Below are 16,810 nucleotides of genomic sequence, written 5' to 3'. Positions count from 1 at the left end.
GGGGGGAAGTCTGTGAGTCTGCCAGACTGGATAATAGCTCAGTGAGGCGCACACACAAACAAACAAAGACAACACGCGCACACAGGATGGAAATAGAGTGAAATAAATGCTGCGCTTTGATACGGTTTGGATGACGCCACTCCTTCTGGCACGCCATACCATGTGACCGAGTAAGAATTGGACGCACAAAAAAAAATAAACAATTGCAGGCATCAGAGAAATGGGAAAGGTGGTAGAAATAAGCAATCTCTGTTTCTGCCTGAGGAGGTGGAGAGGCCACAGCCAAGACACATTCCCTCTGCGTCATATCACTCTCTCTCTCCCTCCGCTTCTCTTCATGTCTCCCTCTATCGAGCCACTCCCTCTGCGGTCAGACAGAGGCCAACGCTTCACCTCACTGCGGGATGTCGTTGTTCTTCCACACACACACACACACACCGCACGCACGCACGCACACAGCGCCAATGAGGGGTATTCTGAAAGCCCCTGCTGCTACTGCGAAGATGAAAAGCAGATCGGTAGCCCTCCCCCCACTCCTAACTCAGGCCTGTCATCAGGTCCACACCACTGCATTTTCCACTACAGCAGCTGCTCTCATTCTAAAAACGTATAAAGCTAAACTGCCACAGACCCAGCAGCTGCACATAGTCATTCGGCATGGCGGGTGTATTTTGGGAGACTTGCCATATTATTCTCTCCATGCCTCTCTACTAGATACGGAAACAACTGCACAGTCTCTGGCATTCCATTTCTAGTGCTGTAATGTCTGTTATGGTTATAGTGTATGGTCAATCACCCCCTACACTGTCAATCATTCATCATTGTCATAATCATGGTTTGCTAGATCACAGGAGTTATTGAGAGCTACCTAATGAGGGGAGAGCAGGAGCAGTGAGGCCCTTCCTGCTGTGTGTACCATCCCGGCGGCTGTACAGTCTATTTACATTTCATATAGGAGAGGGGAGCAGCAGCTAGCCCTGTTTAGTGTGCAAATAGAGCCAGCCTGGCCCACTCCAGTATCCAGGCAACCAGGACCCAGATTGGCGGTGCAGCCCCTGACCCGCACAAATTCATTTCATTAGAGGCCTTTGTAGGGAGGGGGAAAGACAAACAAGCCGAGTAGGGATGCATTAAGGTGAACGGAGTGGCCTGGGGGGTGGAGATGGGATGGAGGGGGCTCTGTCTCATCTCTCTCACCTGAGAGACCATAGGCCAGACAGACAGGACAGGACCTCCATCCAGACTGGACAGCGCCACCTGTCCACCCAGCAGTCTCTGGTCTGAGAGCAGGGGGCTGGAATCCAATAACTTCATCTGATATTCGGAGCGTGACAGCATTCCCCTACACCTCTCTCTCCACTGTGGAGAGAGCACTCTGACCAATACAGCTCTGTGCTGCTGCTTGAATGCGTCTCTCTGGTAAATCATCTAGTCTTTCTCGGCCAGTGACCTCAGCAAAAGTGAGATTGTGCCATATATTCTGCCATGCATCAGGGAAAAAAACCTTGTATATTTTCTACCCTCATATCATAAGGCTTCATCTCTTTGTCGCTGACTCACTCATCTTAGTGCTCCTCCCCCTCCACGCATCCTTCCTTTCCTCATCCTCCTTTCTCTTCTCCAATCCAAAGCTCAGCATCTGATCCTACCATCTCCTGGACAAACAGAAATGAGAGAAAGGCAGAGCGCCTGACATAGCCACAATAATAATAATAATAATAATAATAATAATAATAATAATACTACACACTGGGCTTGTTGCCTAGCAACGCGGGGACAGGGCACATGTACCGAATGAGCTGACAGAAAGAGAGAGCGTGTGAGGGGGGGAGGGATGGAGAGAAAGCCAACAGCGCTGGAGTAACCATGGTAATGTATGCCTCTGCATACTAAGCCTAGCCAGCGATGAGGATCCATTTCTGCCCTTCACCTTCTGAAAGAGTAAGACTATTTTCCCTGTGCAGTCTCTCCACCCTAGTCTTACAGAGATGGGGATATTCCACATTAAACACCACGGAAACACAGACATCCACAGCGACACGTCCGGGGCTCGAGAGATGCTCGAGGTGTCACAGTCGTCATGCTGCCCGGTCCTAACTAGCCTCTGGAAGGAAAGATAAAACACCAATCAAGAGCAGTAAGGAGACTGTGTAGTTTTCCCGAGCAACCAATGCTAGCCAAGAAGCTACCTAGTTTGTTTTGATTCAATGGAGAGATGGCTGGCTGATTATTATTGAGTAGCTTGTATCTAGGAGCAGGATGGGCATGGTATGGTTACCAGCTATACTGCACACTGAAATGTCACCATCCTGTTATCAACATACAGGGTACTGGGATTGGTGGCAATTGCACACGCTTATTTACCTTGATTGACTCCTTTTAAATGAAGTTAACGGATTTAGAGGCACTTCAGCTAATTAAGGGCTCTACCAGTGATGAGGGGAGGCCCCTGATCCGAAGGAGGGGAACTAGGGTAGTAGAGCAGGGATTGGGCGGAGACAGACGGATTTACGGAACAACAACAGTAAGGCGAGGGAGGGCAACACGTTACTCTAAAAGTCACACGGTCTCTACATACGCCTGGTAGATTTCACCCTCTAACTTACACTAACATAAAACATCGAGGCCAGGCTGGAGCTTTAAATCATGAATTCGGGAGGAACGTGCATGCCGAATCTCAAACAAAATCAGAAAATGGGCCAGTCGACTACTCTGCCTAAGCATTATGCATACACGCCACACACACGCTTAAAACCATGCACACAAAGCACCCAGCTAGCTTCATACCTGCAGCCCAGCAGGCCATCTCCATAATGGATAGTAAATCTGCTTTCCTCTACGATAGCTCTGGCATCACTAGTAGGATGCTCTGAATGGTTATTGGATTTCCACCTAGTACTGCACACGCATTGGCCATATAAAAAAGGCCATTTCATAATGCATATTCATACAGATCAATGGAGCGTGTAACAGGGAGTCCATCAAATCAGAAGTGCATTTACATTGGGCCTATCAGCAGCTAGGAGGCCGGTGCTATTGCCATGGCAGCGAGCTAGATAATGCCATGCTAGATGAGGATCCCAGCAAAACAAAGCCTAGCTCACTGCTACAATGGCACTGCTGTAGTATTTACTTACGTCCATGGGACCTGTTTAGTGTCATTACAGTAACTCACTAGGGGCCATCATCCCACCGAACCTGCTTCTCAAAGATCTAGAAATGAACATCAGTGGATCCCAACGATGACAAACAAGACTGGGCCATCTCGCTCTACTTCCTCTGAATGTAGAAGGCAGCTGGGGGTAACCACAGCAGTTCCTCAGAGCTCAACGGCCGATCTGGAGGGCCACGACGGGATTAGCTTTGAGCAGCTTCTCACAAGCTCCTTCACACGCATGTAGGCTAATACACACAGTAACAAGCCTCCGCACCTCACTCAACCCCTTACACCCACCTCACTCAACCCCCATCCCCCTCACTCAACCCCCATCCCCCTCACTCAACCCCCATCCCCCTCACTCACACCAACGCACTCCACAACTAATGAGCTGAAGCCTGAGCCTGGAACTCACAGCCCTGAAGACCTGCCGTGCCTCAGTGGGGGAGGAGAGCATACACACATACATGAACAATGTAGGCTTACGTGTGTGTACGTAGATCAAACATGCACCTATGGAGGGCAAAGAGCAGCACGTCATTGCATGTCTAGGCCAGGCTGCAGAATGTAGAGCAGTCAGAAACCAAGCGCTGTTCCGTTTATAAATTGCTGAAACACTGCCCTTTACAATGCGCTGTGACCGGCACCAGGGACAAATCAACTAAACTCACGTTGGCAACACAAAAACACACCCACATTCACAAAGCTAGGAGACATAAACAACCTGTTAGTGCGTGACACACCCACATTCACAAAGCTAGGAGACATAAACAACCTGTTAGTGCGTGACACACCCACATTCACAAAGCTAGGAGACATAAACAACCTGTTAGTGCGTGACACACCCACATCTGTGGAGGGAGCTGTGTGTTGTTCTCCCTCACGCTGCTATGTTTATACGCTAGGTGTTGGTTGGCTGATGATCACGTGGCACCTGCACACACAATAACTGCGGCGTCGGCGTGGTCCTTCTAGGAAACAGTGAGAATAGCCATGACATGCAGACTGATAACAATTGGAGTCAGAGTGCTGTGGCCAGCCACGAGGTGAGGGCTGCGGCTCCTGCCAAGCCAAATCTTGTCAGGATGAGACTGCAGCCAAAGAAAGGCGGGGGAACGGCAGAACGACCCCCGCCCCCATCAAACATACCCCTTACGACCTCACACTGGACATTTGGCCGTCTTTCAATTCCCTACTCCTGAACTGAAATGAACACACGCTATGGGGACTGACACATTTCCGCCTTTGAAATTATATTACCATCTCTAATCAAAACGCTAGCGTTAAGGAACACCAGGGTAGTATCAACATGGTTTCTGTGCACTGAAAGGACCCAAGTATCCAAACTCATGACAGTTCTGCACAGGTGTTTCCCCATTTACTGTGCTACAGATGAATCAAATGAAAGGAGAGAGAAAGAAGAAATAGCTAGCATGGTTTCTCACAGATAATTCAGCAGGAACGTCACTGCCTACCAGTGTGTATGTGTGTATAATCAGTGTGTGTGTGTGTGTGTGTGTGTGTGTGTGTGTGTAAGAGAGATAAATGCGAGGCGCTGTGACTAGGGCTCCATTAATTAAGGATTATGGGAGGAGGTAAAAATAACTGTGGAGCGGAGCTGGGTAATGAACAAAGCACGGGGGAGGAACACAGGGAGACGGGATGTGACCTTTACCAACATGAGTATGAAAACATCATCAAAACAATTCGCCATCAAGCGCTGCCTGCACCCATCTTGTCGTGCCAGGATGAAAAAGCTGTCAAAACCTTTCCCGACGTAACGGGATTACGGAGTCATGTGTGAAAGACACTCAGTAGATTACTGATGGGATGGGAAGCATGGGGCTGGCAGGTTTACCAGAGACAACATGGCTGGAGAGGTTTCTCAGGCCTCTCAGCCATACTAGTGTTGTAAATGTCTGCCACTGCTAGGTTAGCTCCTCGTGGGTCAGTAGCCTAGATCTTACTGGGAGTGTGTTTGTGTGTGTTTCTGGGGCTCCTAAGAGCAGGCTCGGGCGCCAAGACAGGCCGAGGCCCCAGAGCCCAGACCACAGGCAGGCTGACAGGGGACAGTTGGCAGGGCTGCCTGAGACAACAGCATAAACAACACAGTGGAAAAAACCCCCAGCGCACCAGGCAGGCAGAACAGCAGAGAAAACACTGTCATAATACCACCTCATTCCACATGGAGCCTCTCTGGCTGGGGAGCAGATTCACAGGAATCCTGGCCTGACAGACACACACACACGTCCTCTCTTGCTCTATGGGGAAGTTGATTGGGAGCGTTCCGGGGGACCAAACAGAATTCTAATTTGTCCTGGTTCAGCAGTAGCAGTGGCATGAGAGGAGCCGCTCCCTCAGATCCCAGATGAATTATATATCTATAAGCCAGATGAAAGGCCTCTAACAGCACAGCATGGCAGTCTGAGAGCTGGGGCGGGGCCCGGGGTGCTGCTACGCACCCCCAACTGCCCACTGGGAGGTGGCTGGCTAAAAAGGGTACAGCCAGGGATACATCGTGTGTGTGTGGCTGGACTAAGGGAACCAATGGGCTGGAAAACACTGAAAGCTTGGCCAAGGTGAACGTCACACTCTAACGGGCTCAGAAGTTATTTCCCAGCGCCCACGCCCCTGGGGATCGCTGTATAACTTTGGAACATGTTCCCCACCAAGCACACAAGCAATTACAGCCACAGATGACCTGGAGTAAGCTGGCTCTACTAAATATGCTCTTTCCTTCTGAATACATTCCACCTCAAGCTCTGTCATTCAGTCACTCCCTGGTTTCCCCTTTCTATCCTCTCTGCAATGTTGTCCTCCCATACATGTATTCTCATTGCTACTAAATTAAATCACCATTGGCCACCACTGAACCCCACATATCCAGGGCAGCCCCCTCCCTCAGACAGACACACTGCGTCCACAGCCGGCCAGATCTGAGCCACACAATGGAACAATCAATACTCTCATTAGACAAGTAGACCCGCACCAATTAGTGGTTTGGACTCGTGCCATCCAAGAACCCTTCCACTGAACCAATGACAGCGGTCAACAAATATGGCAGTTTCCAATGACTAGGCTACCTGCATGGCTGGTCACAGGGGATGTGAATGGATTAGTATGGAGTGTTTCTCTCTGCTGTCTGCAGTGGATTCTAATGCAGGTCTCTTATACCCAATTCACATAGGACTTGCGGTACATTGCCTGAAAAAAAGAATTGGGCAATGTTTATAGGGTCCCCATTCAAAACGCCAAATGTTTACCACATTCTTGTCACCATTCGCCTTTCATGTCGCCATTGCTGATGCCAGGAAGGAGCGTGAGACATTAAACGTGGACCCTGTTGTGATCGTTGTCATGATAACCGGAGTGACAGGAAGCTCGTGAATGCAAATTAATCCGACAGAAATATGATTATCTTTTATTTAATTAGGCAAGTCAGTTAAGAACAAATTCTTATTTTCAATGACGGCCTAGGAACAGTGGGTTAACTGCCTTGTATTACGCGGTCGTTTGGTGGAAATAAAAGTCTCGGCTTTGATACCGGAAATACCTTTCAGATAAAGAAAATGCGAAAAATAGTTGGCGGTATGGTAAAGTTGGTGGTAAAATGTTTTGGTATGAAAGGGATATTCTTCCCTCCTCAGTGAAGCCAAGGCAAGCTGAAGCATCACTGAACTGTGACTGGCTGCCCATGTGTGTGTCACTGGGCAGTAAACAAACTCTACACATGTGTAAGGGGAGAAGAACGAGTAAAACACTTGATTAAGAGACAGAGGGTGTATCCCGTTTAAATAATAAGTATGTGGACGCACAGGCAGAGAGAGAGAGCAAGAGAGAGAAAAATGAGAGAGAGGAGAGTGATTGAGAAATAGGCCTACTAGCTAAAAGCTCACATGATCTCACAAGGCTGAAGGAAAGATGGAATGAAAGTCCTCCTTCCCCCTCATAGCGGACTACTAGACGGTGTGAGAGCAGCAGCCACTCTGAATTCAGAGCACAGCCTCACGCTACAGTGCATTCTGGGAAGCCCTCTCCATTAGCAGCGCTGGAGCGGCGCGCACACACACACACACACACACACACACCCTTGTTCAAGGGAGCAGATGGAATTGGGAGGTGGTGGGGGGAGGAAAGGAAGCCCCGCTACCTTCCAGTCAACATCACCTCTTCCTTCTCAGAAAAACAGCTAAGCTTGGAGAGATACCTAGCTAGCAAAGAGAGCTGCAGCGCACACATCAGGGTTTTAGCCTGCGCTAGGCAGTGGAGACACAATGGCAACAGACTCACATTCGGAGCTTGAACAGAATCATGGACATCTCGAAGAGCAGCTTGGCAGTGTCATTCCCTGGGGCAGCACTGAACCAGACTAGCACCATTTGCCCTGGTGCTCCCTACCCCACAGTGACTGCAGAGTAGAGCAGGCCTTGAGGCCGGCTGGCACAACGTTCCTGGAGTAAATATCAGTAAATTGGGAAAAGTAATGACTCATCCTCGCTCCCAGCAGCCAGTATTGGGTCTGAGTGCTTTTAAGAGACTCCGAGCAGAGTTCCTCACTGATTTTAATACAGGCCTTTAATGCAAGTGTTAACATAAAGCCAACCCGTTCACCACTTTAACCCAGGCCTCCTCCATTATTGTGGCTCCTGCAGAATGTACTATGTGGAATACCATACATCTGTACCCAGTGAGAGACTGTCTGGCCCTAGTATTACAGAGGTAGAACGAGGGGGAAGACTGACACAGTGATACCACATCATTTCTCACAGGAGCTATTTGCATTCAGTAAGAAGGCGTAACGTTCTTCTGGTCACCGTTTACGTTAGTGCAATGCCAACAGGGCACAGCTCTGCTGTATGGTTCCCTATAGGGGTGGCTGGCTGGGCTAAAATGGCTCCCGTGTGCTCAAGCCAGTGAACCAGGGCTGTGTGGGCGGCTTCAGCAGGATATCAGGGTCTTTGGGACACACTCACTCCAGCTATGAGCGGAGCCCTCTGTGTAAAACAAAATATCTGAGTCACAAGACCGGCCCGGCGGAGCTGGTCAGCTGAACACGGCAGTCTGTCCACAGTCACCACATGTGGAGGGGTTAGCGTCAACAATGACTTCACAAATCCAGACCAATGTTTTCCTTTGACAACCATACATCAAATAAACTGTTCTCTTGCACTCTGGGCCAAGAAATGTGCTTTCCTTCAATGTGTGCCTCGGTTGACTGTAGTGGAAAAACACTTGTATAGCTGTGGCTTGTGTTCCCCCTTCCCATAGTGTCTGTATTTGAGGCTTGCGCCTGCTCCTGGCCCCAGGCAGGACAAAGAGCCCTGGCTATTTAGCCCAGGCCTGATTTAGCCCAGGCAGGGAGCAGCAGTGTTTGGCCCCTATTGGGTTTCAGCTCAATGGCTGGACAGGCTTCTCTGTCACAATGGCCACTCTGTTCTGGAGCCTCATTGGGGGAGTGGGGATGCCATGACCCCTCAGACTCAGGGAGGGGGTTGATGAGGGTAAAAAGGGGGGCGACAGACAATTTGGCTCAAACCAGTGCATTGTGGATCTCGTCGCAACTTATTCCCTCTCTCCTCTTTTCCATGTCAAGAATACAGATGAATGACCTGTCCAGCAGAAACCATGTGACGTACTAAACACCAGAAAGGCCTCGAGGGACACGCCCTTCCAGCCAATGATGTGTCTTTTGGACATTTCAAGCTGCGCTTATCTCGTCATACAATCTCACAATTCATAGTATTGTCAGCTATCAGACTATTGCCAATTTAATCTTGTCGTTAGGCTAACTCTTAATATCTGTGAAATGAGTTTCAATATAGTTTAGGTATAGTTTTGATTTGCCATCTGCGTAGGCTGGCTGGCTGGCTGGCTGTGAATGACTGGTGGTGAATGGGGGGAGGGGTGATATGTCCTCTTAAAACTACATAACACAAATTACTGTTTGTGATATTAAGATTCTAACAACGACAGTGTTTTGTTATAGACTTATTTAGGGAAAGTCAAGGGGGGGGGGGGACTATAAAAACGGCAGAGTAATTAAACATGTAAATGAGTTGTCCACGTTGTGGGCTTTTCTAGTGTTAAAAGCACACACTTCCTCATTCACATGGATTCTGTAGCTTGCACTTTTACACACCCTGCTATAGCCTTGTTATTGTGTTACTTTTTATTATTACTTTTTTATTTTAGTCTACTTGGTAAAAATGTTCTGCTTAAACTGCACTGTTGGTTAAGGGCTTGTAAGTAAGCATTTCACGGTAAAGTCTACACTTGTTGAATCGGCGCATGTGGCAAATAAAGTTAGATTTGATTCGCTATGGCCTGTGTTGGCCAAGCTTTTAACCCCATGACCTCAAATATAAAGTGAGTCAAAACACCAGCCTGACTCATCACATTAATGGAGGGAAAAGACATGAACGCCAGCGCCACAACACCCTTTCCCTGTGTAATTGTGTCTGTGTGATTGAGCGAGAGTGTAAATCTCTCTCTGCGTGTGTGTGTGTGTCTGTGTGATTGAGCGAGAGTGTAAATCTCTCTCTGCGTGTGTGTGCGTGTGCGTGTGCGTGTGTGTGTGTGTGTGTGTGTGTGTGTGGTGTGTTCCAGCTCTGCAGTCCTGGACAGAGGCACAGGCCTGAGGGGATAGTTCTTCCCTTTTTCACAGGGCATCACCACTCTGTCTGTAATCAAAGCTGCAAGACACTTCCAGACACCAACTCCAACCAGATGTATGCAATTTAGACAATTAAAGCTTTCCCCTAACACTTGGCAGCTCTACTGCAACACAGGCACTTCTCATCAGCCTGAGCCTCACATCGTCCCGACCTAACCCAGGGAGCTACATCAGCTCTCTCTCACGCTCTACCCGTGTCGCAAACATCCAGCCGCTCTCTTTTATGTCTGAAAGCTTTACACAGCAGAAAGAGAGGCAAGAGACAGGCAGGCCTCTCCTGAAGCTATAAGCTCTCCCTCTCCTGCCGTGCTCCCGCTCTCCTTCCCTCTTTCAGCCTGGAATTTCCTGTTGATGGCCCACTGCTAACACCCCACTCACTCATGGAAAAATTCGACAAGCTGCAAACATTTTATCGCCACGAGCAGGAAGGTAATCAGCCAATCAGCGAAGAGAGGGAGAGAATGACAGAGTGGCGAGAAAAAGGAGAAACGTGTCGTTGAGGGTTTTGGTGTACCAGGAGTTGCACCACACCAGCCCAGGGTCCTAATTACCCAGCCAGAGACAAGGCCTGGGAGGGCTGTAATGATGCACCGCTGCTCGTGATACAGACACCTCTTGATAGCACAGAGATTAGGCCTCCGCTGGTCTTGTCAGGCAGCCTGGCAGCCTGCAGCATGTGACTGGGCCAGCAGACATGTGAAGTACAGAGCGAAAGAGCTGCTGATATAATACAGCTCTATCAGATAAGCCAGGCCAGGGAGAGAGAGGGGGACGTGGGAAGAAAGGGAGAGAACATCAGGTAGGCTGGTCTGGGCTGAGACGGATAGACATGTGGGCAACAGATTGGGTGCGTTAGCTAGTGTCAGTGGTGGTGGTAATTGTTTTTTGTTTGGGCTGGGTGGAAAACAGAGCCGAGGAGGGCGGCCCCGGGTCTTACCAGTTGAACAGCAGGGGCACGGGATCCACGACAGCCTGGGCGCTCACAGGACAAGGGGTGCATTGAGACTGGGGAGAAGGGAAAGATGATACACGCATGAGAATGTGCAGACTGCATACCCGGCCACTCATGTTCCCTCCACAAAGCTCCCATTTTCCCCCAACCTCCCACCTCCCTAGTGGTTTCCTGACGCTCTCCCTTTGCATGTCTCTCTTATGTTCCAGTACAGCGTTGCTCCTAAATGGACTTGGCCAACACTGTGAAAGGTAGTGTAATACATCTCAGCCCAAATAAGGACGTAACGACGGGATGTTTTTAGAGTGTGGTTGAGTGACTCATCAGTGTGCTCCTCACATCAAGAGGCACGCTCACACTGACATAAAAGAAGACACAGAAAGGGGAACACAAAAGGACACGTGCGCACGCTAACGGCTCCGAAAAGTAGGCCAGGGCATCTAGCTGTTCTTCAAGGCCTCTGCGTCATTTCTAAACGCCTGTGACAGGCGTCTGCATCCAGCCAGCCTTCCATCCTCCACCACAAGACTCCTGTTTAGTGTTCCCCTGACACACATCTTTCCAGGTCTTCCCTCTTCAGTGTCGTAACACGCACACACGATTGCATAACAGCATGTGGGGAGCGGGGGCCCCTGTGCTGTGAGTGGGGGGGGGGGCATAGGGAGAGGGCTGGGGCTCCACTCAGTCTGAGCAGAAGGCCATATTCATATGCAGATACTGGGGGCCATGTGTGGAGAACAGGAGAAGAACTGCCTTCCCACACTGGAACCAATCACTTGTTCACAGTGAAGACTTCCAGGAAAACAGAAATGGAAACAAATAGAAACAAAGCAATTACACACCTTCTTTCCACCCTTTAACTTAAATAGGGCTGCCTTTATAAACAGTCCCAGACACATATGAAGAGGGGCTTAAAGCGGACTTAAAATCTCATCTGCCGGGCCGCAGCAGCCAACAGGTTAAAAAAGATTGGGGAAAGTTGCATGGAGGCTCAATCTGAATTTGGCATAATGGCCCCATTTTAAAAATGTCATTTTATCAGTAAGATGGCAACTTAAAGAGCAGAGCACATCCACTATGGCTATTAGCTTGAGTTTACAGCCAAAACACTTAAGATTACTACAAGCTCTACGGAGATGCAAGATTGAGTGTTGCTCGCCCCTACCTGGGCTCAAACCAGGGACCCTCTGCACATAGACAACAGCCACCCTTGAAGCATCGTTACCTATCGCACCACAAAAGCTGCAGCCCTTGCAGAGCAAGGGGAACAACTACTTCAAGGTCTCAGAGCGAGTGACGTCACCGATTGAAATAGCGCGCACCCCGCTAACTAACTAGCCATTTCACATCGGTTACATCAGCAATTGTTCAAACAGTAAACCAAACAACTAGAATACACCCAAAAACGTATTTTGTTTAGAAATAATAACTTAGCGTGTAATAACTGATTACAGTTATGTAATGTGATTCCCATTAGAAGAAAGTCGTTTCCCATTAGACAAGGAGAACGCACGATAGGTCGTTTCCTGGAGTCAGGGTTTGCATTAGCTTTTAGAAACATGCGTTATCAAAATGAAGACCATCAAAATCTGCATTTGAAACCATTACACCTGCATTTTATATTGAAAGTCAACAGTGTTCAATTGCTTCAATAGATTGATCAAGGACGTGAAACTATGGGTATTTTCTCCACACAAAATAAATTCATGCAAAACATTCAGCAGAAATCCGATGACAACAGAAGTGCAACACTATTTGGCTAGCAGCCACAAAAGGAAATTAGAATAGAAAAAAAGGGATTTTTTGCTAAAATGATGCATGGCCATCAGATTTCATTCTCATCATAGAAAGAATGTCAGCACCTATATTTCCATATGTTAATCGTGCATTTTAATTTGCTACAGGAGAAAAACTACACCAGAGAAAAGTACTTCAGTGAGAGCGTTGACGGAATGCCCGTTCGTGAATGCAGGAATCAGATTTATCAAGACAATAGTAAATATTTATCAGCGTGGAGAAGTGCAACTGAAGCGCACTAAATTAGTCCATTTACATCATGATTTGGGGGCTAAATGTGACCGAAGCCGAGGAGAAATTACAATAAGAATTTCAGATCTGCGTTTATAAAACGCAGCAAAATAGTTAAGTGGTTTTTTTTCTTTCTGCGTGACAAACGCAGAATTCTAAGTTAACGCGAACCCCATGTGAGTTAGCTGGAGGCATAAGAGCTACGACCTACTGTAGGCATGGTTCTCCCTCCAGAATGAAACAGCTGTGCTCCCTTCAATAACTAACCTCTGCCTCTCCTCTGCCAAAAGGTAACATAGAAACACTAAGAATTGGTCCTAATGTATGAGACAATCACGGAAAGTGCAAGATATGTCTGCACACTTTTTCCACTTCACATAGGCATAAACTCCGCACTCCAGCCTGCTAAACGAATTAGGGCAAAATGTAATGAATTTAAAAGCACATAAGTCTGTTAGTGTCGACCAGATAAGGTGAGAGCAGAGGCAGAGAGTGGGCCAGAGCTCTCTCGGGTAGGCCAGCGTCTCAGCTCAAAGTCTGTCACAGACGCAGTCAGCTTAGATCAGAGCAAACCCCAACTCACTGTACCGTGCCGTCCCATACAGCCCCTGCCCTACACAGCCCAAATCCCATCAGGAGAGCTGGGGAGACAAACACACAGAAAAACTGTCCTACAATAGGTCAGCCAATCACTCACTTTACCAGAGTGCATAAGTAAACACACAGCTAATGACCAGTGTTTCACACTCTGATTCTTGGAGATCTAGCTGACAAAATTGGCAGGAAGTTACAGACCAGCACAAACTAAGTAACAAGCTATTCTGCTCCCATGTGATTTAAGCAATCAACAATACAACACCCAGTGGAGAAGATTCCTACATTTCGAAAACAGGATATGTAGCCTACGCTTTCTGGTTGGTTGCTAGTGGATTTTAGCAATTAGGTCAGAGCGAAGTCTGCAGGCTGTGTAGAGGAGAAGAGTTGTGTTTAAACATGACATGTTCCCTCTGCTTGGCATTCCTTGATTTTAGTTCTAGTACATTGAAAGGCCAGGTGAACATGAAACTCCGGGACAAAATCACCATAGAACTTCCCATGGGAACTGGCCTGGCAAATTTCACACAAAAACAACACTGCATGACAACACCATGTAGCATGCTTCCAAAATGAGAACACAAATCAATCATGACAAATAGCTCACAAATCAGAGACAACCTCAGCAAAAAAATTAACATCCCCTTTTCAGGACCCTGTCTTTCAAAGATAATTCGTAAAAATTCAAAGAACTTCACAGATCTTCATTGTAAAGGGTTTAAACACTGTTTCCCATGTGTGTTCAATGAACCATAAACAATTCATGAAAATGCACCTATGGAACGGTCGTTAAGACACTAACAGCTTACAGACGGTAGGCAATTAAGGTCACAGTTATGAAAACTTAGGACACTAAAGAGGCCTTTCTACTGACTCTGAAAAACACCAGAAGAAAGATGCCCAGGGTCCCTACTCATCTGCGTGAACGTGCCTTACAGGCTGACTACACCGCTCGTGTGTGCGAGCATCGCAAAATAAATGTAGAAATCTATATTATTCAATTATTGCACCCACATTGCTTGCGCACGCCGACGAGCGTCTGCGTTGCCAAGGGCTAAAATAGAAGTCAGTTCTATTTCTGACGCAGATTGTGCTGCAAGTCCTGCCTCTCCCATCTCCTCATTGGTTTATAGAAGCAGGTATCCACGTGCCATCTCCTCTAACCACGTGGGTGACTGAAAGACAAACGAGGTCAGTGGCGGTAATACACCAAATTTATGAAAGTTGCCAATTGCAATATTAACTCAAGAGAAGAAAAAGCCTAGAAGGAGGAAAGATGACTAGAAATGATTCGGTTGACCGTGGATTCATGTGTGGATTATGTGTAGAGGTCGACCGATTAATTAGGGCCGATTTCAAGTTTTCATAACAAATCGGTAATCGGTATTTTGGCCACCGATTTGCCGATTTATTTTTATATTTCTTTTTTTTTTTATCTTTATTTAACTAGGCAGTTAAAGAACACATTCTTATTTTCAATGACGGCCTAGGAACGGTGGGTTAACTGCCTTGTTCAGGGGCAGAACGACAGATTTTTACCTTGTCAGCTTGGGGATGCAACCTTACATTAACTAGCCCAACGCTCTAACCACCTGCTTTACGTTGCCAAGGTAAGTTGCTAGCTAGCATTAAACTTACCTTATAAAAAAACAATCAATCATAAACACTAATTAACTACACATGGTTGATGATATTACTAGTTTATCTAGCCTGTCCTGCTTTGCATATAATCGATGTGGTGCGCATTCGCGAAAAAGGACTGTCTTTGCTCCGATGTGTACCTAACCATAAACAACAATGTCTTTCTTAAAATCAATACACAAGTATATATTTTTTAAACCTGCATATTTAGTTAATATTGCCTGCTAACATGAATTTCTTTTAACTAGGGAAAATGTGTCACTTCTCTTGCAAACAGAGTCAGGGAATATGCAGCAGTTTGGGCCGTCTGGCTTGTTGCGAACTGTCAAGACTATTTCTTACTAACAAAGACCGCAGACTTCGCCATACGGGGATGATTTAACAAAAGCACATTTGCGAAAAAAAAGCACAATTGTTGCATGACTGTACCTAACCATAAACATCAATGCCTTTCTTAAAATCAATACACAGAAGTATATATTTTTAAACCTGCATATTTAGCTAAAAGAAAGAGAGGTTAGCAGGCAATATTAACCAGGTGAAATTGTGTCAGTTCTCTTGCGTTCGTTGCACGCAGAATCAGGGTATACAGAATCTGGCTCGTTGCGAACTAATTTGCCAGAATTTTACAAAACGATGAAATAACATTGTAGGTTGTGCGATGTAACAGGAATATTTAGACTTATGGATGCCACCCGTTAGATAAAATACGGAACGGTTCCGTATGTCACTGAAAGAATAATGTTTTCGAGATGATAGTTTCCGGATTTGACCATATTAATGACCTAAGGTTTATTATATTATAGTTAAGTCGATGATTTGATATTTGATAGAGCAGTCTGACTGAGCGGTGGTAGGCAGCAGCAGGCTCGTAATAGTCAAAGGTATATGGTTTAGAGAGAAATAGTCGACGCGTCATAAGTCCTGTAATAACTTGCGGCTGAACTTGAAAGGGGTTCCTTCGTTATTTTACCGTTCATGTCTTCCATAGAGAATGTCTTGATCTGCATCAAATAAGGTCTGTGTTTTGTACTTAAACCGCCTCGGCGTTTTGATACCCGTGTAAATCTCACTTTGTCAACATATTTTCATAAATCCACTCTACAAAAAAAAGTATCTTCGCTTATATTGATCAGAGTTATATCCTATGGATATCTACACAGTTATAAAATTGGCAAGGTGGTGTAAGCCTAAACCAAACACAGACCTTATTTTAAGTTAATCTAAATATATCCTATGGAATAAATGAAGGAACCGCTTTTCAGATTTTGCTAGAAGGTGTCATGGGAATTATGACTTGCACTTTGGTAGTCAATTCTTACCATGCCCATTATTAAAATAGGATTTCCTGCATATAGAAATTACAGTTTTTGTTTTCAGCATTCATCACAGGTAACTTAACCTGTTAGGGCTAGGGGGCAGCATTGACACGGCTGGATAAAAAAAACATACCCGATTTAATCTGGTTACCACTCCTACTCAGTAACTAGAATATGCATATACTTATTACATATGGATAGAAAACACCCTAAATTTTCTAAAACTGTTTGAATGGTGTCTGTGAGTATAACAGAACTCAAATGGCAGGTCAAAACCTGAGAGATTCCTTTACAGGAAGTGGCCTGTCTGACCATTTGTTGAACTTCTTTTCCATCTCTATCATTTACTAAGGATCTCTGCTCTAACGTGACACTTCCCACGTCGTCCATAGGCGCTCAGAGCCCGGGAAAAAACAGAATGTCGTCATTCCAGCCCCAGGCTGAAA

The 16,810-nt window shown here is 46.6% G+C and overlaps 1 protein-coding gene across 3 annotated transcripts in view; it reads right to left on the bottom strand.

The window, feature by feature from the left end:
- Positions 1–16,810, bottom strand: part of LOC106587256 (ankyrin repeat domain-containing protein 11) — a 148,135-nt gene that overhangs the window by 46,127 nt on the left and 85,198 nt on the right. For 2 of the 3 annotated variants that reach the window (XM_014175490.3, XM_014175493.3), the window contains exon 3: positions 10,768–10,835. The exons of the other annotated variant lie outside the window; for it this stretch is intronic. The gene's annotated coding sequence lies outside the window, so the exon portion shown is untranslated. The remainder of the gene's footprint in view (positions 1–10,767; positions 10,836–16,810) is intronic. 3 annotated transcript variants of the gene reach the window in all.

Source organism: Salmo salar, chromosome 26, assembly GCF_965601325.2.
Source record: "Salmo salar chromosome 26, fSalSal1, whole genome shotgun sequence".
Taxonomy (NCBI): Eukaryota; Metazoa; Chordata; class Actinopteri; order Salmoniformes; family Salmonidae; genus Salmo; species Salmo salar.
Note: the sequence above shows the minus strand (reverse complement) of the source record. Positions and strands in the feature narration are given on the sequence as shown.